Source organism: Pongo abelii, chromosome 18 (assembly GCF_028885655.2).
Source record: "Pongo abelii isolate AG06213 chromosome 18, NHGRI_mPonAbe1-v2.0_pri, whole genome shotgun sequence".
In the NCBI taxonomy this organism is placed as follows: Eukaryota; Metazoa; Chordata; class Mammalia; order Primates; family Hominidae; genus Pongo; species Pongo abelii.
The window spans coordinates 72,595,195-72,621,266 of record NC_072003.2 but is presented as its reverse complement, the minus strand read 5'-3'; the positions used below and the strand labels follow the sequence as shown (position 1 = coordinate 72,621,266).

At 37.7% G+C, this 26,072-nt stretch overlaps 1 protein-coding gene across 3 annotated transcripts in view; it reads right to left on the bottom strand.

Moving 5' to 3' along the window:
• HYDIN (HYDIN axonemal central pair apparatus protein) overlaps positions 1–22,453 on the bottom strand; it is a 438,909-nt gene extending 416,456 nt beyond the window's left edge. The window contains exon 1 of one of the 3 annotated variants that reach the window (XM_024234010.3): positions 22,249–22,453. The gene's annotated coding sequence lies outside the window, so the exon portion shown is untranslated. The remainder of the gene's footprint in view (positions 1–22,248) is intronic. The other 2 variants (XM_054534089.2, XM_054534091.2) reach the window with 2 other exon arrangements.
• Positions 22,454–26,072: the final 3,619 nt, after the last annotated feature.

The following is a 26,072-nucleotide window of genomic DNA, read 5'->3' as shown; positions in this document are numbered from 1 at the left end:
TACATTCTTTTCATCACCACATGGTACATATTCTAAAATTGACCATGCAATCTGACATAAAACAATCCTCAGCAAACACACAAAAGAATGAAATCATACTGACCACATTCTCAGACAACAGCACAATATAAATAGAAATCAAAGCCAAGAAAATCACTCAAAACCATACAACTATATGAAAGTTAAACAATCTGCTCCCAAATGAGTCTTGGGTAAATAATGAAATCAAGAAGTTATTTGAAACTAATGAGAAGACACAGCATGCCAGAATCTCTGGGAAACAGCTAAGGCAGTGTTAAGAGGGAAATTTATAGCACTAAATGCCCACATCAAAAAGTTAGAAAGATCTCAAATTAACAACCTAACATCACAATTAGAAGAACTAAAGAAGCAAGAGCAAACCAACCCCAAAGCTAGCAGAAGACAAGAAGTAACCAAAATCAGAGCTGAACTGAAGAAGATAGAGATATAAAAAAAATACAAAAGATCAACAAATCCAGAGGTTTATTTTTTGAAAAAATTAATAAGATAGACCACCAGCTAGAAGAATGAAGAAGAAAAGAGAGGAGATCCAAATAAACACAATGAGAAATGACAAAGGGGACATTACCACTGACCCCACAGAAATACAAATAACCATCAGAGACTGCTTTATGCACACAAATTAGAAAATCTAGAAGAAACGGATAAATTTCTGGACACATACATCCTCCCAAGACTGAATCAGGGAGAAATTGAATCCCTAAACAGACTAATAACAAGCTCTGAAATTGAATCAGTAAAAAATAGCCTACGAACCAAAGAAAGCCCAGGACCAGAGAGATTCACAGCCAAATTCTGCCAGATATACAAAGAAGAATGGGTACCATTCCTACTGAAACTATTCCAAACAATTGAAGGGGAGGGACTCATCTCCAACTCATTCTATGAGGCCAGCATCATCCTGATACCAAAACCTGGCAGAGATAACAACAAAAAAAGAAAATGTCAGGCCAATATTCTTGATAAGCATAGATGAAAAATCCTCAGCAAAATACTAGCAAACTGAATCCAGCAGCACATCAAAAAACTAATCCACCACCATCAAGTAGGCTTTATCCCCATGATGCAAGGTTGGTTCAACATATGCAAATCAATAAATGTGATTCATCACATAAACAGAACTAAAGACAAAAACCACAAGATTATCTCAATAGATGAAGAAAAGGCTTTCAGTAAAATTCAACATCCCTTCATGTTGAAAACCATCACTAAACTAGGCATTGAAGGAACATACCTCAAAATAATGAGAGCTGTGCATGACAAACTCGGAGCCAACATCATACTGAAGGGCAAAAGCTGGAAGCATTCCCTTGAAACCTGGAACAAGACAAAGGATGCCCACTCTCACCACTTCCAGTACTGGAAGTCCTGGCCAGAGCAATCAGGCAAGAGAAAGAAATAAAAGGCATCAAAATAGGAAGAGAGGAAGTCAAACTATCCCTGTTTGCAGATAACATAATTCTGTATGTAGAAAACCCCACGGTCTCTGCCCCAAAGCTCCTTGAGCTGATAAGCAACTTCAGCAAAGTTTTGGGATACTAAATCAATTTACGAAAATCAGTAGCATTCATATACACTAACGACACCCAAGCCAAGAGCCAAATCAGGAATGCAATCCCATTAACAATTACCACAAAAATAAAAAAATACCTAGGAGCACAGCTAACCAGGGAGGTGAAAATCTCTGCAATGAAAATTACAAAACACTGTTCAAAGAAATCAGAGACAACACAAACAAATGGAAGGATATTACATGCTCATGGGTAGGAAGAAGAAATATCATTAAAGGGGCCATACTGCCCAAAGCAATTTACAGATTCAGTGCTATTCCTATCATACTAGCAGTAATTAATACATTCTTCATGGAACTAGAAAAAACTAATGCTTATATACTTCTGGTGGGAGAGTAAATTAGTTCAACCATTCTAGAAATCAGTGTGGTGATTCCTCAAAGAACTGAAAACAGAACTATCATTTGACCTAGCAATCCCACTACTGAGTATGGTCCCAAAGGAATATAAATCATTCTACCATAAAGACACATGCACACGTATGTTCACTGCAGCACTATTCACAATAGCAAAGACATGGATCAACCTAAATGCTCATCAATGGTAGACTCAATAAAGAAAATGTGGTACATGTAGACCATGGAATACTATGCAGCCATAAAAAAGAATGAGATCACGTCCTTTGAGGAACATGGATGGAACGTTAGACCATCATGCTCGGCAAACTAACACAGGAACAGAAAACCAGATACCATATGTTCTCACTTATAAGAGCTAAATAACAATAACACATGGACAGAAAGAGGGGAACAACAGACATTGGGCCTACTTGAGGGAGGAGGGTGGGAGGAGTGAGAGGTTCAGAAAAAAAAAAAAAAGCTATCAGGTACTATGCTTAGAACCAGGGTGATGAAATAATCTGTACATTCAACCCCGAAATCATGAGTTTCTTATGTAACAAGCCACACATGTACCCCTGAACCTAAAATAAAAGTTAAAATATGTAAAAAAACAAATTGTCTACGAATTCCAGGTATGTCAGCATGTCATTAATTTCTATCTATAATTAGACTAAAATTTTACTCATTTAGATGAAATGAAAAATCTTTATTAGTAAAACCTTTGTTACTTGACCCTACAGAATAATAAATGCAACTGTATTGATTAAAAAAAAACATTTCTTAGTTTATTGTTAGTAGAAATATTAATATTATAATTTTTTACAAGTTTATGTATATTATATGATAAAGCAAATAATATGTTGTCAGTTAGCACCAAGGTATAATCTGTAAAAGAGATAAATATACAATAAAACAAGTTAACAAAAATCATATAACATGACATTAGAAATATTACACACACAGAGAGAGAGATAGAAGTCAATGATTAGAGCCTGCAAAAGATGGGAAGTATGAGGAACCTTCTCTACCTTAGACTGGGACCCAAAATTAAAGCTGGCCACTCCATTACCATCTCCAGCAAGTCATAAAACCTGTCTTGGTGCTGAGCAGAAAAAGAGAATAAAAAGAAAGAGGAAAAATATCCAAAAAGTTGAGGTTAATTCTAACTCAAATTTGCAGCCCAGGTCCACATCACTTAAACTGTCCAGAGAACTTCAAGCCATGAGCTACGCTTTGGGTAGTCCCAGATTAAAAGATGCTGAGTTACCTGGTAAATATAAATCCCCCCTGGAGGGGCCGGGCACTGTGGCTCATGCCTGTAATCCCAGCACTTTGGGAGGCCGAGGCAGGCGGATCACAAGGTCAGGAGATCGAGACCATCCTGGCTAAGATGGTGAAACCCCGTCTCTACTAAAAATACAAAAAAAATAAGCCAGGCGTGGTGGGGGACGCCTGTAGTCCCAGCTACTCGGGAGGCTGAGGCAGGAGAATGGCTTGAACCCGGGAGGCGGAGTTTGCAGTGAGCTGAGATTGCACCACTGCACTCCAGCCTGGGCGACAGAGTGAGATTCCGTCTCAAAAAAAAAAAAAAAAAAAATGTCCCCTGGAGGAAGGCACCATCATTCAAGACCACAAAGAATAAGAATACCTGCAGATAATATTTCAAGGACAATGAGGAACACATAGTAAGAAATAAACAAACACACAAGAAAATAAGACACCATGAGCAAAAATTTGCAGAAACTAAAGATAGCAGAAATACCATGAAAGGCTTCACATAGGGGAATTATTAGATACAGATTACAAAAAAACCATGTTTACTATGTTTGAAGTACTAACATATAAGCTTGACGGTATCTGCAAGGCACAGGAATCTAAGAAAAAATGATACAGCAATTCTGTAAAACAATTGGACTCTTCAAAAATGTCAATGTGCTGAAAAACAAAAATCAACAACAATCAAAAAAAGACAAAGGGCAACTGTTCTACACGAAAAAAGACTGCAAAAACTCAACAACTTAATGCAGCATATGATCTTCGACTGGATCCTTGACAAATTGTTAAAAACACTATAGTGGACATTATTGAAAAATTAGAAAAATATGAATATGGATTGTAAATTAGATAATACTGTTTCCATTTTAAATTTATAGGCTGTGATAACAGTATTGTGGTTACTCAAGAGAATGTTCTTGGTCTTAGGAGATACCAGCCAATGTATATAAGGGATAAGTGTCATGATATCTCCCTTACCTAAGTCATAAACTTACTTTCAAATGATTCAAGAAAGAGAAAGAGAACCAAGAGCAAATGTGGCAGAATGTTAACAAGGAGTGACTCTAATTAAAGGGTATATGGGTTTTCATTGTACTATTATTACAAGTTTTCTTTAGGTATGAAATCGGTTAAACAAAATGTTATAGGAGTAAGTTGTACAGAAGATTTGAAAAGGATTCAAATAGAACATCCAGCAATAAAAGATAAAATAATGGAATTTAGATATTCCATGTAAGTAAATAGTATATTTTAAATGGCTGAAGAGAAAAATTACTACAGTAGAAAATAGATCAGAAGGATTATGCAGGACAATACATGGAGGGACAAAAAGATAAAAAAATAAACAAGTTAAGAAACATGGAGGACAGAGATCTGACATCACTGAAGGCTTGAGTGAAGTAAGAGAAGAGAGAGAATGAGTCAGAGGCAACATCTAACAAATAACAGCTGACAATTTACCGAAGTGTTAAAAACAACCAATATGAAGATTCAAGAAGCCCAAAAAGTCTCAAACTAGATAAATGGGGAGAAAAGTCATATCTAGACTCATCCTAGTGAGGGTGAAGAAAACCAAAAATAAGGAGAAAATTACTAAAAAAGCCAGCAAAAAAAAAATCTCCAAATGAGACATAGTTAGATTGGGAGCTAACTTCTCAATAGATTGGAAGCCAGAAGACAGTAGGATGATGCATTCAAATGTAGTGAAAGGAAAAACTGTTATCTTTTAATTCTAAAACCAGGAAAAATATGTCCCAAGAATAAGGGCAAATAAAAGACAATTTAAGACAAGCAAACCTGGGGGATTCACCTTGGCAGACTCTCAATAAAGAAAAATCTAAAGGATGCAATTCAGGCAAAACGAAAGTGATCCCAAATGGAAAAATCTAAGAGGCAAGAAGAAATGGCGGGGGAAACATGGTCAACAGTGAAGTGATTTAAAATGAACATGAGTGCTGTCATGAATTTAAAAAATAATAATAGCGTTTATAATATTAACAGTAAAAATAGGCTTTAAATAGATTTTAAAGTAAACAATATCAACATTTAAGTCAGGAGGTGGGTACATGGAGTTAAAGAGTTCTGAGATCTCTCTAATGTTCAGGAGAAATAGAACAGTTTTCATTAACTTAGTTAAGTATACATACATGTTGGATTCTTAAGGAAGTACTAAATTAATACAATGAGAGTGACAATGCCCAAACTAGAAGAGGGAAAAACTGAATAGTAAAAAGAATACTAATTCAGCAATAATATATTGAAATATGTTGAATTTTAACCAAGAATGTAAAATTATATTAACATTAGCAAAACAATGTAGTTCAACATTCAACAAAAATTATATAATAGCCTCAACAGATGCAGAAAAAGAATATGATAAAATTCAAAGCCATTTTTGATTTTTTAAAGTTATTAGCAAATTAAAAATAGAAGTAACTTCCCCAACCTAATAATGCATATCTACAACGTATAAAAATCTACAGCAGGCATAATGCTTAATCAATAAACAATGGAAAATTTTACTTGATATCAAGAACAAGATCCTTGTCTATTAATACCCATTATCACCATTCCAATCAACAGAAACTGAAGGTCCTATCTAATTCTGGAAGACAAAAAAGACTCAAGGAAAGGACAAAACAAAACTCAAATTGTTAGCAGATAATATGAATGTATAACTTTCTTAGAAAATCCAAAAAGCTAACATAAATTATTAGAATCAATAGATTTAGCAATATTGCTAAATATAAAATAAATATATCCAAAAATTACATTTCTATATACTCAAAAAAGTTTTTAAAAAATCAACCTAACAGTTAATTACAATACCATAAAAAGTTCAAATTCCTACGGCTATACCACAGATGAAATGATAATACATTATTAAGATTCAAGATGACCTAAGTAATAAAGAGATACACCACACTCATGGGTTAGAAAATTCAGTATTGTAAAAGATATTTTTCCAGATCAAACTGGAAATGGAACTTCAAATAAATCAAAACTTGAAAAAATTTAGTCCTCAAAAAAACAGAATTTTAGATGGGACTTGACATGCTGAGCCTAAGATTTTTATGAGAATGAAAAGGCCAAGAATAACAAAGATTATATTGAAGAAGAACAAATTAAATTATTGGAGGATTTTTGTACCCAACCTCACATCCTCTAGGCACACCAATAGCTTCCCACAGTGTAAGTTGGAAGCACCCTCTCAGCTGCACTGCATTATTTCACTTTTTCTGTCCTTGGTTTATCTGACAGGAACCTCCTAGTGCTCAAACATATGCAGCCTGGAAGTGTGAAGGACATATTCCTTGACCAGTGGGAGACAGATGGAAATTAGTGCATAAAAGCTACATTCTTCTATTCTTTGGGCAGACAATTTTGAGGTACATCCTATAAGGCTCCTCAGAGGGTCCCAGTGGGACAAAACCTCAGTTGTCCACGTTGATAGCCAACTTCAGAACACAACCTTAAACTACTTTTATTTCCTTCCCTGCCTCATTCTTTCAGTCCCTCACTCCTCCCCCACAATCACTTAGCAAAAATAAACTACCAACACTCAAGTCCTAGACATAGGCTCTGTCTCCTTGGCAGAGATCCAGGATAAGATAATGGACAGACCTGCTCTATCAGACATCAACACTTATTATAAAGCCAAGTCTGGGGCAGGAAATAGACAAGATGAGCCTGAAACACCTGGTCATGCCTGAAAGCAAGGAAACTATCACAGACTGTACAATCAATCCATCAATCAAATAGCATAGAGGCCAACTTGCAGGGTTCTCCCATTGGCCAAAGACAGGATAAAACTAATTAGTCACCTTTAGAGGTCACTAGAGTACCAATTCATTATTCTGAAGAAGGAAGGAAAGAAGGGAGGAAGGGAGAAAGGGAGAAAGGGAGAAAGGAGGAAGAGAGGAAGGGAAGAAGGAAGGAGGAAGGAAGGAGGAAGGAAGGAGGGAGGGAAGGAGGAAGGGAGGAGAATTCATGCCTTTCTTGTATAAAATGTATTTCATGGTAGCAAAATAGTAAATGAGAAAAAGTTATTTACAGAAAAATTCTAGCTGATGAATGAATGTACAAGAAATATGATAGCACTATCGAAAATCATCACACTGCCAATCCTACTGAAAGGATTTAAGCTCTTATGCTAAAACTTTGGGGTGAAATCTTGATGGAGAACATTATAATCAATCAATCTGGCTGACAACATGTAAATCCTGTAATCAATCTTAATACCATTAGAAAAAAAAAAAAAAAAAAAAACTAGCCAGGTGTGGTGGCTCATGCCTGTGATCCCAGCACTTTGGGAGGCCAAGGCAAGAGGATCACTTGAGCCCAGAAGTTTGAGACATCATATAAAAAATAAAAGGACAAGTCTCAAAATGGGAAAAGGTACTTATGACACATAACCAACAAAACTCCTGTACCAGAATATTTAAAGAACTCCTACAAAATTAAAAAAAAAACAACAGACAATCCCATAGGGGAAAAAAGCAAAAGAACAGGCTGTTTACACTAGAGAATATCTAAATGGCTAATAAATATATGAAACATGCCCAAACTAATAAAAAACCAGGGAAATGCAATTAAAACCACAAGATGCCCCTACACATGTACTAGATAGGCAAAATCTGAGTCTGATCATTCTGAATATTGACTCCTCTGTGTTGTAATGGGAAATGCCAAGCACTTGCTGGTCGGGCTGTAACTACGTAAAACAACTTCAGAAAACATATTCCATCATCTAGTAAACCTAAAAATACGTATGTTCTACGACCCAGCAGTTTTACCCTGATAGACAGTCCAGAGAAATGTATGCACATGCTACAGACACACGAGTAAGACTGTTCACAGTAGTGTTATTCATAATAGTGGAATATTGGAAACAACCCAAGTTTTTATTGATAGTATATAGAAAAAATTGCTATATTCCTATAATATAATATCACAAATCAATAAAGATGATCTAAACAGAGACCAACAATATGGATGAATTTTACATCAAGTTGAGGGGGGAAAAGCAACATGAAACAGGAATACATACAGTGTGATTCAATTTATATAAAGTACATAAAGTACAGACAAAGGAAAAACTGAACTATATTTCCAGGAATGTATACAAAATGGCAAAACTATATTAGAACCCAAGAATGACTGTAAAGGTCAGGATAGCAGTTACCTCTGAGGTGGGGAAGAGGAGGGCTATGATGGAGAAGGATTCCAGGATACACACATCCTAATCCTTGCCCAGGTGGTGGTTATACATCTGTTCCCTTTATTTGTTAAATGGTAACAATGTGTTTCATACGTTTACGTGTATGTTCTATTCCACAACTAAAATTCTGAGGAGAGTTCATTTTGAAAATTAAACATTTCTTAAAATTTGGGAAGCATCTTTGAAATTCTGTAACCCAGTTTTTCCCAAGGTAGCATCACCTGAGGATCACCTAGTCCTACCCTAGAGATGCTGATTCAGTCAATCTACAGTCGGTCCTGGGCATCAGTATTTTCAAATAGGTCCCCTAAGTTTGGGAAGTGCTTAGCCGAGTCCAGACTCCATGGGTGGTTAAGGCATTTGCCCTGTGCTTCCCAACCCCACCCACCACAAGGCTCTCTCCACTGTATCAGTGAGGACTAGACATCCCTTGCCTTTGGGCTCAACTCTTGTCCTACAAAAGAGTTTTACAGCCAGCAGGCTCACAGGTTTGGCACAGGAATTGGTAGCAGTAGGTACCTTTTGGACAGGTTCCTGTAAGTCTCCAGTTAAATGATGCTTTCTATCCAGCAAACTTGCATTGACTGTTAATTTAACCTACATAAAATTTAAGGTTCTCCTTTCCAGTATTCTGCTGTTCTTCTCTCAAATAGTCCATCCAATAGATCATAAGAATAATGTACAACTATTGGCAAAAATTATTTTGAACTGACTTATGCACAAATTTACCCCCATTTTAAGTCTCGATGATGCCCCAAGTTGTCGTTCAGACAAGTTCATGAATACAGGTACCTCTACATTGATGGACCTTTCTCCAGAATGAAGAGCCAAAATCATCTGAATTAAGTAGAGATCTTATTTGTCCCTGACTCATGATAATGTCTGTGCTACAGTCCTGCATTAATTACTTTGCCCAAGTAGAAATACGCTACCCATATAAGAATTTCACTTCTGAACAAAACAAAATAAAAATCCACGAGTGGTGACCTCAAAATGAACTGGTTAAATTTAAGGACTCATTTTTAAAGGTCAGTGTCCTTTTGCTGCAAATACAGTTCCTATGCAGATGAGAAGTTGAACCTGACCTATGGAGCCGAGCATAATTAGCCAGCTGCACCCTCATAATAAGGTGCAGATGGTTAATTGCACCAGCAAATAACTGCTTACTTGTGGGCACAAAAGCCTGTACCTAAAATCATTGAAAGTATACTTGGGACTATTTATGCTCATGGCAAACAAAACACATTTCCAAGGTTTCATCTGCAAACAGATCACAGCCAGCTCCAAATCCCTGCTTTGGGGGAGAGCCATTCACGCTGCTGAGGTCTGGTCCAAGGGAGGGATCACTGGCCACAAAGTCACATATCAACTGGTGAAATATTTCTTGGGGTGCTGAATCCTTGTTGAAAAATCTCCTGAATTTGTTGTAATAGGGATGAGGGGATCAGTCAATAAGGTGAGACTTTGGTTTCCCTAGAACACAAAGTAAATTCTGTATTCTTTTGATTACAAACCCTGAAATGATTTTTTTCATAAACAAACATCTCAACATTAGTTTTCTGAATAAGAAAAAAAAGACCAATTTTCCTGTGCCCTTGAGGAATTTCATGCACTAGCCAAGCTCCTAGAATTTAGCAAGCTGTATTAGATTCAACACACCCAGTGGTTGTTAGCGACTGTTCCAAAGATCCATTCTAAAACATATTCTATTAATCCCAATGTGGTAAGAATAAGATATGGGGAGAAAACAGAGAAGGGATAACTGCTCCATAAAACCCATGTTTGGAAGTTCTCAGCCAGCTGCAAAGCTTTCAGTTGGGCAAGAGGTCAGGATGACAGGGCTGAGGAGCAGAATACTAATCTACTGGAATCCACACAGAACCTTTCTTCTGAAGAACCCACTGGGTTATGTGATTCTATTCAGTTTAATTGTATACTGGGGAGGAGGAAAAGCTATTTGCCATGGTTTTAATTGCAAAGAACACACTATCTTTTTCGGAACCATCTGTTTAATTGTAATTACAAACAGCGATGTAAAAACGCAAATGATTAACAAGTACAAAATTCCCTACCACTAACAGTTTTAACATAACAAGCCATATTGTGAAAGAGTATGTTGTCTTTTCCCTCCCTGCAATATTTCATGATTTGGCAACTGACAACCCACCATTTTTTACAGAATCTCATTCTGGTAGAGCTAAAGGTATTAATTAGTATTCTTAGATTACATCCTCCTGTTATTGCTTTTTATTAAATCGTAATTCCCTCTAGGAGCAAAGGGATTATATCAGAAATGAAATGCATAAGGCCCCTTTGTTTCCATCTCCCACCAAAATCTTTGAGGTTTCATATGATACACATCATCTATAATTAATTACCAGGCATATTCCAAAGCATTGCAAGACTACTTTTTGGCTTCATAAACACAAATTTCTGCTTTCCTGGTTTTGAAATATGCTTCCCACACTGTTATTATTTTAAAAGCCATGAGTACTGGTAATTGTTTTCAGACATCAATAAAAATAGCTTAACCTTGAAATTTATTTTAATTAGGGATTTTTCAAAGCCACTGCTGCAAATTTGGGTGGATTATTTATAATAAAAATGAGCATCAACAACATAGTTGTACAGAACATAGAATTAGGCAAAGTTGTTTAACTTAGGCTTATAATAGCAGTTTAAAGAAATAAAAACAGACACAGATACAGTCAGATCGTAATGTTATTAGAGCAACCTTACATTTAGGACATTTTAGATAGCTTATTAAAGCAAGAAGATGCCATTTTAAAATAAAATAAGGGGCGGATTTATGCATTGCCAATGAAATTACAAGAGATTGCTTTTTCTAGTCATTTCACACTAATTTTTCTTTAAAGTCAACCAAGTTGACTTTTTGGTATTCATATTAAGAGGAAGACCACCACTTTAAGAACATAAGATTTAGTATAGGATTTGGTATTCATATTAAGACGAATATCACCACTTTAAGAATATGGGATCTAATATAGGATATACTGGTTTATTTGAACCAACACTTTCTAACAAGCCTTTCTATCAAGCACAAAACAATTTTTAAAAGTCCACTTTTCCTCCCTACCACCTCGAGGGATAAATATGACCCTTTTAAAAAATCAGATAACTAAAACACTTTAAATCCAAATAAATTAAAAGATTGCACAGTTTTTCAAATTAAATTGCATTAGAGGCATTTTATGATATGTCAATTTTCCTCACCTGAAACCCTTCCAGTAATAATTCTACAATTATTTTTGCCTTATTCCAAGCCCCCATCCCTCTCAAAAGACATTTTGTATGAAGAGCAGCCAAATCCTAAGTGCTTCTGCAGTGTTAATGAGGAAACAGATCTTGGAAGAAATTATTTGAAAGGAAAAGTTTGCCCTCAGGAATGAGTTGTCGTTTCAGTTTTAATGATGGTAACTGTCATCGAGCGTATTTCGGTCCATTACATTCTGAAATGTGCTCATCCCAAACCAGTGATCTTTAACCTTTGTGGTCCAGGTCCTACTGGGAATCTGATGATGGCTATGAACACTATCCCCCAGAAGATTAACATAAACACAAAATCTGAGGGCTGACACATCCAGGGTCAAGAATCTATTACGTAGATCCCGAATGTGTACCAATTAAAACATGGTTTCAATACTAACAGGCTATGAGTTTCTTTCAAACTTGATGAGCGTTTTCATGTTCTAAATGTTTTTGTTGCTAAAGTGAAGAAACATTCTCAAAACTATTCTTAAAGCCTGTGAAACTATATAACTACTAAGGGGTAGTAACTTCCTTCTACTTTGTGATTGCTTTAATCATTCTCACACACAAGCCAGAAGTATTCCTTCCCCCAAATAACTCCAACTTTGCCTTGTATACAAGACATAAAATGAAATACCAACTTACAAGTATCATTTTCTAAGAGCTTCTCAGACATGCATTCATTGTCACATCTTTAGATATAATATAGAATAAAATACACACTTCACATAAAAAGAAAATATTTAAGTCACTAGTCTGCATGTATATATTCTTCAGCTGGCATTTGCTAAACCTGAATTTTTCCATCTTTGTCACACATGTATACAGCGAATACATCCAGGTTTCACGTAAGATTTACTCTGATGCTCCCAATAAATAATTCAATACAAAAATTATTAAGAATAGTTACCTCTGGGGAACCAGACTAGGAGAGAGAGTGGAGTAATGAGAAGCCTTTCATGTTTACATTTCTAAGGTATTTAATTTTTTACAAGGAGTATGTAAATGACTCTGCTAAAAATTAAGATTACAAAGTAATACATTGTTTTCTAATATAGGGTATGCTGGTTTGTTTGAACCAACTCTCCTGCTGAAAACAACTAAAAATACTGGTTAAAATATTTTTTAAGCTTCTCAAAAGCATCAAAAAGCTAACAAGACCATAAGCAATTATCTAGCCAACATCTAACTGAAAACAGGAACCAAGAAAGGTAAGTGGAGCACTGAAACAAATTTGGTAGCAGATCATCCTCTAGACAAGGACACCCTGACCTCTGCTTGTGGTTGCCTGGTAGGGCTTCCAGGAAAGGTCAACATCCAGGGCCCATCAAAGGTGGGGAGACTGATAGGAGACTCCACTCCAAAGGTGTACACTTTCAATGTTTGGGTCAAAAATAAAGCCTTCCTATCCCACCATTCCAAGCTGAATGCAGGGGACGATTCCCTGGCACCTAACAGAGAGAGAGGTATAAAGAAAAAAAAAAAAAACCTGAAAGGTTAGAATCACAGCCAACTCTCTTAGAGATGTACAGCCCAAATTCATATCACCTGTGAGCTCCAAAAGCCTCAAAGTGTGATTTTTACTTTAAAATGAGCCTGGACAGGTAGTTCCCTGAGGTACCTAACAGAGGCAAATGCAAACCCTCTCTGATGATCCTCCTTCTCTGAGGACCTCTCTGAGGTCCTCCTTCATCTTAGTCATCAAACACTTCCCATAAATAATTTTCCAAGGACGATAAGCAGCTCTTGGTCAAAATAAACAAGCACACTAAGAGAATGGGAAAAGCACCCTGAACAAGAACCAGCAAAAACATCCTGTAGGAAAAGAAATTCAAGAAATGAAAATTAAAATAATTAAAATTAAAACTCAATGAATAGAATATCTAATTCTAAGAAGAATGTATTTGATAGCATCTACTTCAACAATTAGAAAATAAAATAAATTACAAAAAGCATATATTTTAAGACATTAGAGAGGTATAGAAGAAATATAGTGTTAAATCAAGTTTAGCCTAAAGCTGCCTCCTTACATATTTTAAGTTTGGCCTAAAGGTTTCTCTGTACATTGTGAACTATAACCTAAATGAAGCTGTAAACAGACCATAGGCTACTCTTGTGCCAATCACTGAGTTTTGGCCAAAGGTGGCCAACTTTTCAAACTGTGTTCAAATAAGGCAAGCACTGAGCTGTAACTAATCTGGCTATTTTTGTACCTCATTTCCATTTTCTGTACATCACTTTCTTTTTTCAATCCACAAATCATCTTCTACCACATGGCTCCACTGGAGTCCTTCTGAGCCTACTCTGGCTCAAAAGGCTGCCCAAAGCACACCAAAAGGATAACACATCATGATCAAGTGGGTTTCATCCCAGGAATGCAGAGATGGTTTAATATACACAAGTCAATAAATGTGATACATCAAATAAACAAAATTAAAAACAAAAACCATAGATTATCTCAATAGATGCAGAAAAAGCATTTGAAAAAAATCCAGCATCCCTTTATGGTAAAAACCCTCAACAAAATAAGCATAGAAGGGACTTACCTCAAAATAATAAAAGCCATATATGACAAACCCACAGCCAACATCATACTGAATGGGGAAAAGTTGAAAGCCTTCCCTGTGAGAACTAGAACAAGACAAGGATGCCCACTTTCACCACTTCTATTCGACATAATACTGGAAGTCCTAGCCAGAGCAACCAGCAAGAGAAAGAAATAAAGGGCATCCAAACTGGAAAAGAAGTCAAACGGTCACTGTTTGCCAGTTATATGGTTATATACCTAGAAAACCCTAAAGACTTATCCAAAAGGCTCCTAGGTCTGATGAACGAATTCAGTAAAGTCTGAGGTTACAAAATTAATGTACACAAATCAGTAGCACTGCTATACAGCAACAACAACCATGCTGAGAATCAAATCAAGAGCTCAATCTCTTTTACAACAGCTGCAAAAAATAAAATAAAATAAAATACATATGAATATACTTAACCAAGTAGGGAAAAGACCTCTACAAGGAAAACTACAAAGCACTGCTGAAATAAATAATAGATGACACAAACAAATGGAAACACATCCTATGCTCACGAATGGGAAGAATCAACATTGTGAAAATGACCATACTACCCAAAGTGATTCCCATCAAAATACCAACATCATTCTTCACAGAACTACAACGAACAATTCTAAAATTCACATGGAACCAAAAAAGAGCTCACATAGCTAAAGCAATAACTAAGCAAAAAGAACAAATCTAGAGGCATCACATTGCAAGACTTCAAATTATACAAGGTTATAGTTACCAAAACAGCATGGTACTGGTATAAAAATGGGCACATAGACCAACAGAACAGAATAGAGAACCCAAAAATAAAGCCAAATAATTACAGCCAACTGATATTTGACAAAGCATATAAAGACATAAATTGGAGAAAGGACACCCTATTCAATAAATGGTGCTGGGAAAACTGGCAAGCCACATGTAGAAGAATGAAACTGGGTCCCCACTTCTTACCTTATAAAAAACATTAACTCCCAGTGGATTAAAGACTTAAATCTAAGACATGAAACCATAAAAATCCTAGAAGATAACATTGGAAAACCTCTTCTGGCATTGGCTTAGGCAGAAATTCAGGACTAAGACCCTAACCACAAATGTGACAAAAACAAAAACAAATAAATGGGTCCTAATTAAACTAAAAAACTTCTGCAAAGCAAAAGAAATAATAAGAAGAGTAAACAGACAACCCACAGGGTGGGAGAAAGTATTTGCAAGCTATGCATCCAACAAAGGACGAGCATCCAGAATCTACAAGGAACTGAAACAAATCAGCAAGAAAAAAAAACAAATAATCCCTTGAAAAAGTGGGCTAAAACATGAAGAGACATTTCTCAAAAGAAAATATACAAACAGCCAACAAATATGAAAAAATGCTCATCATTAGTTGTCAGGGAAATGCAAATTAAAACCACAATGAGATACCATCTTACTCTTGCAAGAATGGCCATAATTAAAAAGTCAAAATACAATAGATGTTGATGGGGATGTGGTGAAAAGGGAATACTTCTACACTACTGGTGGGAATGTAAATTAGTACAACCACTATGAAAGTCAGTAGGGAGATTCCTTAAAGAACTAAAAGTAGATCTACCATTTCATCCAGCAATCCCACTACTGGGTATCTACCCAAAGGAAAAGAAGTCATTATATGAAAAAGACACATTCACATGCATGTTTACAGCAACACAATTTGCAATTGCAAAGATATGGAACCAACCTAAGTGCCCATTGATCAACAAGTGGATAAAGAAAATGTAAAATGTGTATACCATGGAATACTACTCAACCATAAGGAGGGACAAAATAATGTCTTTTGCAGCAACTTGGACGCAGCTGGAGGCCATTATTCTAACTGAAGTAACCCAGGAGTGAAAAAACAAATACCCTAAGTTCTCCCTTATAAGTGGGAGCTAAGCTATGAGATGCAAAGACATACAGAGTGATGAAATTTGGGAACTCAGTTGGGGAAGTCAGATGTAGGGTAAGGGATAAAAGACTACATACTGGGTACAGTGTACACTGCTCAGGTGACAGGTGCACTAAAATCTAAGAATTCACCACTAAAGAACTCATCCATGTAACGAAAAACCACTTGTACTTCAAAAATGATTGAAATATAAAATTATTTAAAAAGAGGCTGCTCAATTTGCAAATTGTTGTTTGCTCTGAAATGATTCATGAATCATTCTTTAATTAAATTAAACTCAAATTAAATTTAATTTGGCTAAAGTTTTTAACAATGGACTAGAAGAACTAAAATTTCAGAAGGGAAATGGCCTCTCATCAATGAGTTGAAGTTACTGGTCATGTTTTTTCTCTGGGGACATTTGCTAATTCTAGGCACAGGGAGACAATCCAGCTTGGCTCAGGCAGAGAATTCCTAAGGTAAGAGTAGGCACCAACAGAATAGTTGATGGTTGTAAAATCTGGCAAGACGAACAGGAACCTAAAAAGCTAGGGCCAGATTCCCCTATTGGTGATTTTCTGAGAAGTGGAACAGCATGAGAGCTCTGAAGTTGAATGAGAAAGAGCGTAGGGTTCTCCGTTCCCCACTACTTTCTTTCTGTGTCCTGACTGCTCTGTGATCTAGCCAGTTGCAGGTATTTTGTAGCAGACTTGAACCCAAACCTGGGCCTTCAATATTCCTAGGCACTGATAAAGGTATCTAGATTGCTCCCACAACACTGAAAAAGAAACTAGCCCTGGCCCTGAGCCAAATTCCTTAAACTCTCATACCCTGACCCCCTCACTGCAGTCATACCTAGGTAGAACACCTGTTTTCTCTTGCTGTCCATTTTGAGGACTGCTGCAGCACTCTGTAAGTTTCCCCAGTAAATGCTTTGGATTGACCACTCTGGCATTTAGACTTTCCTTCTTTCTTTGGAATTCCAACTGGCCCCATCTCTGGACAGTTTGGAGCACTCCCTTGTGGGGAATCTCCTACCATCATTTTGGGGGTGATTCTGGCCATAGGTATTGTGGGATGAAACACAGAGTGAAATCTGCTATAGTCTCTTGGTGCTTAGAACTTGAGGTTCAGAAAGAGGCAGGAGGGGCTTGCAACAAACACAATACAGTTCTCCCCCTCAAGACATTTGAATGAGGTTTAACATTTGATTGGGTATGAAACAAGGAATGAACAACTGGAAACTGAAAATTTTAAAACAGTATCATATACAATAGCATCAAAAAACATAAAATAAATACAGAGCTAACAAAACATGTGCAAAAGTTGCATGTTAAAAATTATAAAACATCATTGAGAGAAATTAAAGAGGACTAAATCAAAGGAGGTATACCATGTTCATAAATTGGAAGATTCCGTATTGCTAAGATGCCAATTCTCCCCAAATTAATCTATACTCCAATGAAATCTAATCAAAATGCCAGCAGATATTTTTGGAGATGTTAACCTTTAATTCTAAAGTTTGTATGGAAAGGTAAAGGAACCAATGTTGCCAATTCAATTTTGAAAAATAAGAACAAAGTAGAAGGACTCAAACTACCAGATTTCAAAATTCACTGTAAAGTTATCAAGAAATCGATTTTATGCTGTTAAAATGACTGGCAGTTCATTTGAGAAAAAAATTATTCATATTTTTCTGGAATATTCTGTTACATTGATAAATCAGAAACATGTATTCACACATACATGGTCAATTGATTTTTGACAAAGGTGCCAAGGTAAGTGGAGAGAGGAGAGTCTCTTTAACAAATGGGGTTGGAACATTCACCCTTATGAAAAAAAAAACACCTCAACTCTTGCCTGATGTCATACATAAAAATTAACTCAAAATTCATCAAAGACCTACATGTAAAACCCAAAGCTATGAAAGTCAGAAAAAAACACAGAGGAAAATCTTGTTACCTTGTGTTAGGCCAAAGGTGTTTAGATATCACACAAAACATAAAAGAAAAAATTAATAAGATTAGACTTCATCAAAACTTTTGACTTCAAAGACATTATGAAGAAAATTGAAACCAGCCCAATTTCCTCACAGAACTGATGTTTATGGTCTTTTTAAATAAACAGAAATTGGCCCTCTTGGTCTTAAGCCTGAAACTTATATTTATCTTATCTGAGTTCCTTTCTTAGAAAACTGACCCTCGGGCCTCCCAGATAGTATAAAGGAACTGAAACTCACCAGATCAGCACATCCAGACAGTGAGAGACCAGATTCCTCTTCCTTACCCCTCCCTAATTCCTGTTTTCTGCATTCTTTCCCTGGTATTTAAATCTCCAATTTTAGTCAGTTAGTGAGACAATTTGAGACTATCTCCCATCTCCACAGCTGCAGCACCCAAATAAAGCGTTCTTCCCTCGCAGTACTCTTTGTTCCAGTGATTGGCTTTCTGTGCTGTAAACAATGAGATCTAGATCAAACCCCTGGCATTTCAGTAACAAAATGTTTTAAAAAGGAAAGATATGTCACATACTGGGAGAAATTATTTGCAAATTAAATATCTGACTTTTGTCATATATATATATATACATATATATATATATATATATACATATATATATATATATATATATATACATATATATATATATATATATATATATATATATATATACATACATATGAATGATACCGGCAAAAGATACAAACAGAAACTTCACCAAGTTCACCAAACTTCTTCACCAAAGATACAGTAACAAATAAGCATGTTACTCAACATCATTAATCACCAGGAAATGCAAATTAAAAGCAGAATGAGATACCAGTACACAGCTATAAGAATAAAGTGTATTCAATTAGAAAAAGAGGAAGTCAAATTGTCCCTGTTTGCAGATGACATGATTGTATATCTAGAAACCCCCATCATCTCAGGCCAAAATCTCCTCAAGCTAATAAGCCACTTCAGCAAAGCCTTAGGATATAAAATCAATGTGCAAATATCACAAGCATTCTTATACACCAATAACAGACAAACAGAGAGGCGAATCATGAGTGAACTCCCATTCACAATTGCTTCAAAGAGAATAAAAGACCTAGGAATCCAACTTACAAGGGACGTGAAGGACCTCTTCAAGGAGAACTACAAACCACTGCTCAATGAAATAAAAGAGGACACAAACGGAAGAACATTCCATGCTCATGGATAGGAAGAATCAATATCGTGAAAATGGCCATACTGCCCAAGGTAATTTATAGATTCAGTGCCATCCCCATCAAGCTACCAATGACTTTCTTCACAAAATTGGAAAAAACTACTTTAAAGTTCATATGGAACCAAAAAAGAGCCCGCATCGCCAAGACAATCCTAAGCCAAAAGAACAAAGCTGGAGGCATCACACTACCTGACTTCAAACTACACTACAAGGCTACAGTAACCAAAACAGCATGGCACTGGTACCAAAACAGAGATAATAGACCAATGGAACAGAACAGAGCCCTCAGAAATAATACCACACATCTACAACCATCTGATCTTTGACAAACCTGACAAAAACAAGAAATGGAGAAAGGATTCCCTATTTAATAAATGATGCTAGGAAAACTGGCTAGCCATATGTAGAAAGCTGAAACTGGATCCCTTCCTTACACCTTATACAAAAATTAATTCAAGATGGATTAAAGACTTAAATGTAAGACCTAAAACCATAAAAACCCTAGAAGAAAACCTAGGCAATACCATTCAGGACATAGGCATGGGCAAGGACTTCATGTCTAAAACACCAAAAGCAATGGCAACAAAAGCCAAAATGGACAAATGGGATCTAATTAAACTAAAGAGCTTCTGCACAGCAAAAGAAACCACCATCAGAGTGAACAGGCAACCTACAGAATGGGAGAAAATTTTTGCAATCTACTCATCTGACAAAGGGCTAATATCCAGAATCTACAAAGAACTCAATCAAATTTACAAGAAAAAAACAAACCCATCAAAAAGTGGGCAAAGGATATGAACAGACACTTCTCAAAAGAAGACATTTATGCAGCCAAAAGACACATGAAAAAATGCTCATCATCACTGGCCATCAGAGAAATGCAAATCAAAACCACAATGAGATACCATCTCACACCAGTTAGAATGGCGATCATTAAAAAGTCAGGAAACAACAGGTGCTGGAGAGGACGTGAAGAAATAGGAACACTTTTACACTGTTGGTGGGACTGTGAACTAGTTCAACCATTGTGGAAGACAGTGTGGCGATTCCTCAAGGATCTAGAACGAGAAGTACCATTTGACCCAGCCATCCGATTGCTGGGTATATGCCCAAAGGATTATAAATCGTGCTACTATAAAGACACATGCACAGGTATGTTTATTGCAGCACTATTCACAATAGCAAAGACTTGGAACCAATCCAAATGTCCATCAACGATAGACTGGATTAAGAAAATGTGGCACATATATACCATGGAATACTATGCAGCCAGAAAAAATGATGAGTTCATGTCCTTTGTAGGGACATGCATGAAGCTGGAAACCATTATTCTCAGCAAACTATCGCAAGGACAAAAAACCAAACACCGCATTTTCTCACTCATAGGTGGGCACTGAACAATGAGAACACCTGGACACAGGCAGGGGAACATCACACACTGGGGCCTGTTGTGGGGTGGGGCTGGGGGGAGGGATAGCATTAGGAGATATACCTAATGTAAATGACGAGTTAATGGGTGCAGCACACCAACATGGCACATATATACATATGTAACAAAACTGCACATTGTGCACATGTACCCTAGAACTCAAAGTATAATAAATATATATATATATAAAAGATCACCTGCTAACAAGGTTGCAATTTGGCAGTTTCTTGTAAAATTAACACTTACCATATAACCTATCAATCCTACTCCCAGGTATTTATCAAAATAATAACATATGTCCATACAAATACCTGTATGGGAATATTTATAACAGTTTTACTTATTCATAATTACCAAATACTGGAAGCAATCCTAATGTCCATCAGCTGATGGTACATCCATTCAATAGACTAGTACACAGCAATGAAAAGAAATGAGCTACTGTTACATACAACAACATGGTTAAATCTCAAAAGCAATATGCTAAGTATAACAAGCCAGACAAAAGTGCTATGTATGTTATAATTTCATTTATGTGACATTCTGGATAATGTAGAATCAGAAAACAGATCATTTCATTAGTTGCTATGGGCTGGAAGTGGGGAAGGGGCATTGACTACAATGAGGTACAAGAGAAACTTTCTGAGCTAATGGAATCATTCTATATATTTATTGCAGTAAGTATATGATATGATTTGGCTGTGTCCCCATCCAAATATCATCTTGAATTGTAACTCACATAATCCCCACGTGTCATGGGAGGGACCCCATGGTGGGTAACTTAATCATGGGGGTAGGTTTTCCTGGGTTGTTCTCATGATAGTGGCTGAGTCTGACGAGATTTGATGGTTTTATAAAGGGGAGGTTCCCCTGCACATGCTCTCTTGCCTGCCGCTATATAAGACATGACTTTGCTCCTCCTTTGCCTTCCACCATGATTGTGAGGCCTCCCCAGCCAAGTGGAACTGTGAGTTCATTAAAACTCTTTCCTTTGTAATTAGCCTCAGATATGTCTTTATTAGCAGAATGATAACAGATTAATACAGTACAGAACTTTATATTTTCAAAACTCTTGGAACTGTACACCTAAAAGAGGTGAATTTTACCATTTTCCCAGGTAAGACGGGAAATGATTCGTCCAAGGCCTGGGGCTAATTCGAAGTTGGAAGCGAGGCAGCACCTCAGGCCTTCTGCCCTTCAGGCTACCTGTCTGGCAGGGGAATCCCAAGAACAAAAATCCGAGGTCCCGTAACTTTCATGGGAGTGAGAAGTGGCTAGGGAAGGCTGAGGAGGGGATGAGTCTGGAAACTCTGGAGAACGCCTGGGACGCAGGGCGAGGACGAGGACGAGAAGAGGGGACGCCCCGGTCAGTCCCCATGTCCCTCACACTTTGACCCCACAATCTCTGCGAGGACCTCTGACCTTGGTGCACTCCGGGTCCTACGTTTATTCTACCTCCATTCCCCACCAAGACCCCGCGTCCAACTCACAGACCCCGCCGCCGCTGAGGGGCTCCATACCCAGCTTGAAGCCGCCCGCGCTCCCCCTGCGCTGCCCGGCTGTTGCCGTCCGTTGCCACGGTAACCACGGAGCCGCACAGCGTAGCAAGCCGCGCGATGATTGGAGGAGGCAAGCGTCCATAGCAACCGCCGCCCCAGCTGCTAAGTCCAAAAGAATTTGGTTTCCAAGGTTTCTTCGGACACCACCTCTCCCCAAAGCCACACTTCGCCACGCCTAGTTCTTTAAAGATGCTTCGTGCATTATCTCATTGAACACCTGCCTCCTGCCTCCCACTGTTGCTGTGGGAATCTCTTATCTCTACAGGAATTTTTAACCTGTGGTCCTTTGACCTCTTCAGGAGGTCCACGAACCCCCTTAAGTTATAAGCAAAAGTTTGTGGCCATTTACCCGGTCAGATGGTCCGTAGTTGTAGATTCTCAAAGGAGCTGGAACCAAAACTCAGGTTGCCCCATGCCCAAGACGGCGCAAGAGTGTAAATCCCACATCCATTAACCCCATCTTCCTTCTCAGAGAAACCAAACAAATAGAGTGTGGTTCTTCCTAGACTTCATTTACATTTATTCAAATCATGACTTGAGACATCGCCCAAATACTTTAACTCTTGACCTTCAGTCATTCATTCATTTAATAAATATCTATTGATCACTAATTGTGGGTCATATATTTGTCATAGGGACACTTTTCTAAGCATTGAAAGATAGCAATTGTCAAGGCAATTTCTTAGAGCTTTACTTCTGATATGGGAGACAACAGAAGCATAAACAAGATCATTTCAGATTGTGGTACTAAACAAAATGTCAGGATGTGATAGGAAGTGCCAAGGGTGATGAGCCCAGTAGACAGGTGGTTAGGGAGGGTGTCTTTGAGGAGACAGTTGCGTTTGAGCTGAGACATGGGAAGATACCAGCTACAGAAGAGCAAGGGAGAGGGTGGGCAGCACAAGAAAAAGGAACAGAAAGTTACAGGCAGAAATGAGTTTGGAGAATTCGAGAAAATGAAAAGTCAATGTGGCTGCCTCAAAGAGACACACTCAGATTGCCCTTCCCTGGCTCTTCACAATGCTGTCTCCTTCTCTTCCGTACTTCCTTGCTCTGTCCTCCATCACACCCTCTCATGTCACCTTATTTATTTCCTTCAAAGCTCTTGTAACTTTTTATTGTCTGTGAGCTCCATGAGAACAGAGACTGTGTCTCCCTTATGGTATCCCCAGCACCTAAAATAGTAACTGGCCCGGCATAGACACTAAATAAATATTTGTTGATTGCATGAATCTACACATCACAATACTAGGAACTGTGGTTGACTGGGAGATACAACAGATAACAAGATGAAGATGCTTCCTCCTTTGTGAAGCTTAAATGCTTGTGGAATAATTTAATTACAAACTATGTGGTCCAACTAATTGCGTGCAGAATTGAATAATTGAGACTGTAAGTGCTGTGGGGAGACATTGAAGGATTCCTTTGGTAATTTCTTCATTCTTTCAATTATATTTCAGTTCAATTTCACAAATATTGAATGCCTACTCTATGCCAAACACTGTTGTTTATAACAATGAACAAGACAGACACCGACTTTGCCTACAGAACTTACAGTCTACTGCTGTACTACTGTTCCACTACAGTTGCCTCTAGTCATTTATGGCCATTGACTACTGCATATGTAGCTGGTCCTAAATGGAATGTGGAGTAAGTGTGGACTCCAAATTTCAAAGACCTAGTGCAAAACAAGAATGTGGAATATCTCATTAATATTTTTAAATTGATTTCATATTGAAATGATAATGCTTCAGATATATTATGTTAAATAAGATATATTATTAAAACTCATTTCACCTGTTTTTTTTTCTTTTTTTAAATCTGGCTGCTAGAAAGTGTTAAATTACGTATGTACCTTGTATTATATTGCTAGTGGACTGTGCTGGTCTAGTGGGAGCTTAATGCTATTTGAATAAACAAGTGAAATCTTGTTACAGATGTTAAAATAGACATTTTGGTAGAGGCATGATAAATAGCGAATTTCAAATAAAGAAAATACATGAAGAATTTAAAAATAAAACAAGTTAGGCAACTCTTAAATCTTCCGCACATTGAGTGTATAAAAGAGTCAGGAGAAGGCCGGGTGCAGTGGCTCATGCCTGTAATCCCAACACTTTGGGAGGCTGAGGCAGGTGGATCACCTGAGGTCAGGAGTTCGAGACCAGCCTGGCCAACATGATGAAACCCCATTTCTACTAAAAATACAAAAAATCAGCTGGACATGGTGGGTGGGGGTGGTGCCTGTAATCCCAGCTACTTGGGAGGATGAGGCAGAATAGCTTGAATCCAGGAGGTGGAGGTTGCTGTGAGCCGAGATCATGCCATTGCACTCCATCCTAGGTGACAAGAGCGAAACACCGTCTCAAAAAAAAGGGCGGGGGAGGGGCCAGGAGTGGGGGATTAAAGAGGATTTCTAAAGAAGATCTTCATGAAGGATTTCTTCAAAAAGAGCTGAGCTGTGAGTCCCACCTCCAAATCCAGTCAAAAGAAAAGGGCTTTGAGGAAGCCACTGGGTGTTTAATATGTGGCATCTACAGTTCAGAGGGCACAGTGGTCTTGCGTCTGAATCCCACCTGGAAATGCTAAAAAGGGCAACAGATATGCTCATTAGTCAGCAGTCAGCAGGGCAAGGAAGAACTGCTTGGTTAGGAACAACCCTCCTTCTTACCCTAGGATTTATAGATAAAAGATGTGTGAGTGCTTTCTATGAAGGAGATGAAGTTCATTCAAGAGAGATTGTACAGGGTCATTTTAGACCCTTTCCATCTGTTAGATAAAGAGGTTTCAGAAAAGGAAAACTGAGTGCTATGGTTTGAAAGTGTCCCCTCCAAACTCATGTGTTGAAATTCAATGGCCAATGTGATACTATTAACAGGTGAAGCCTTAAAGAGGAGATTAGGTCATGAGGGCTCCTCCCACATGTATGGGATTAATGACCTTATAAAAGGGCTTGATGGAGGAAGTTCATGCCTCTTACTCTTCTGCCTTCTCCCATGTGAAGACACAGTGTTCCTCCCCTCTAGAGGATGCAGCATTCAAGGTGCCATCTTGGAAGCAGAGACTGCCCACTCACCAAACAACAAACCTGTTGTTGCCTTGATCTTGGACTTCCCAGCCTCCAGAACCATGAAAAATAAATTTCTGTTCTTTATAAATCACCCAGTCTTGGGTATTTTGTTACACCAGCACAAACTGACTAACATACTGAGGGTATTGCTAGTTACCCAGGGGTCAAGAAAAAGGAAAGAACCAGCCAAAAGAAAGATGCCCCAGTAAGAGAACTGCAGGATACGGATTTCCAGCAACAAGGGTAAGTTATCGTGAAAGACTCTTGAAAATGCCCCACCAGAGAATGTATCAGCTTAATCACAGAGGTATCAGACTAGTAAAAACTTTCTTATTGTCCTTTCCTCTCCTCCACCCGTGCCCCAATTCCAGAGAGGCCAGTAAAGAGTTCTCCAGCTGAGGGTACAGGTGTAGAGATGTCAATGAACCCGCAACAGAAAGGAGAGAAGAAGGTGGCTATGCTTCCATTCTCCAACTGTAGGTCTCTTGTCTGCAGCAGGCCTAAAATGAAAGAGGAGAGAAGCTGCAACTTTTAACAATTTTGATTATCACCTTAGACAGAACATTTGAGCAATTGTATTGAGGCTGTGCTTTAACACCCACAAAGGTCCATAAAAGTCT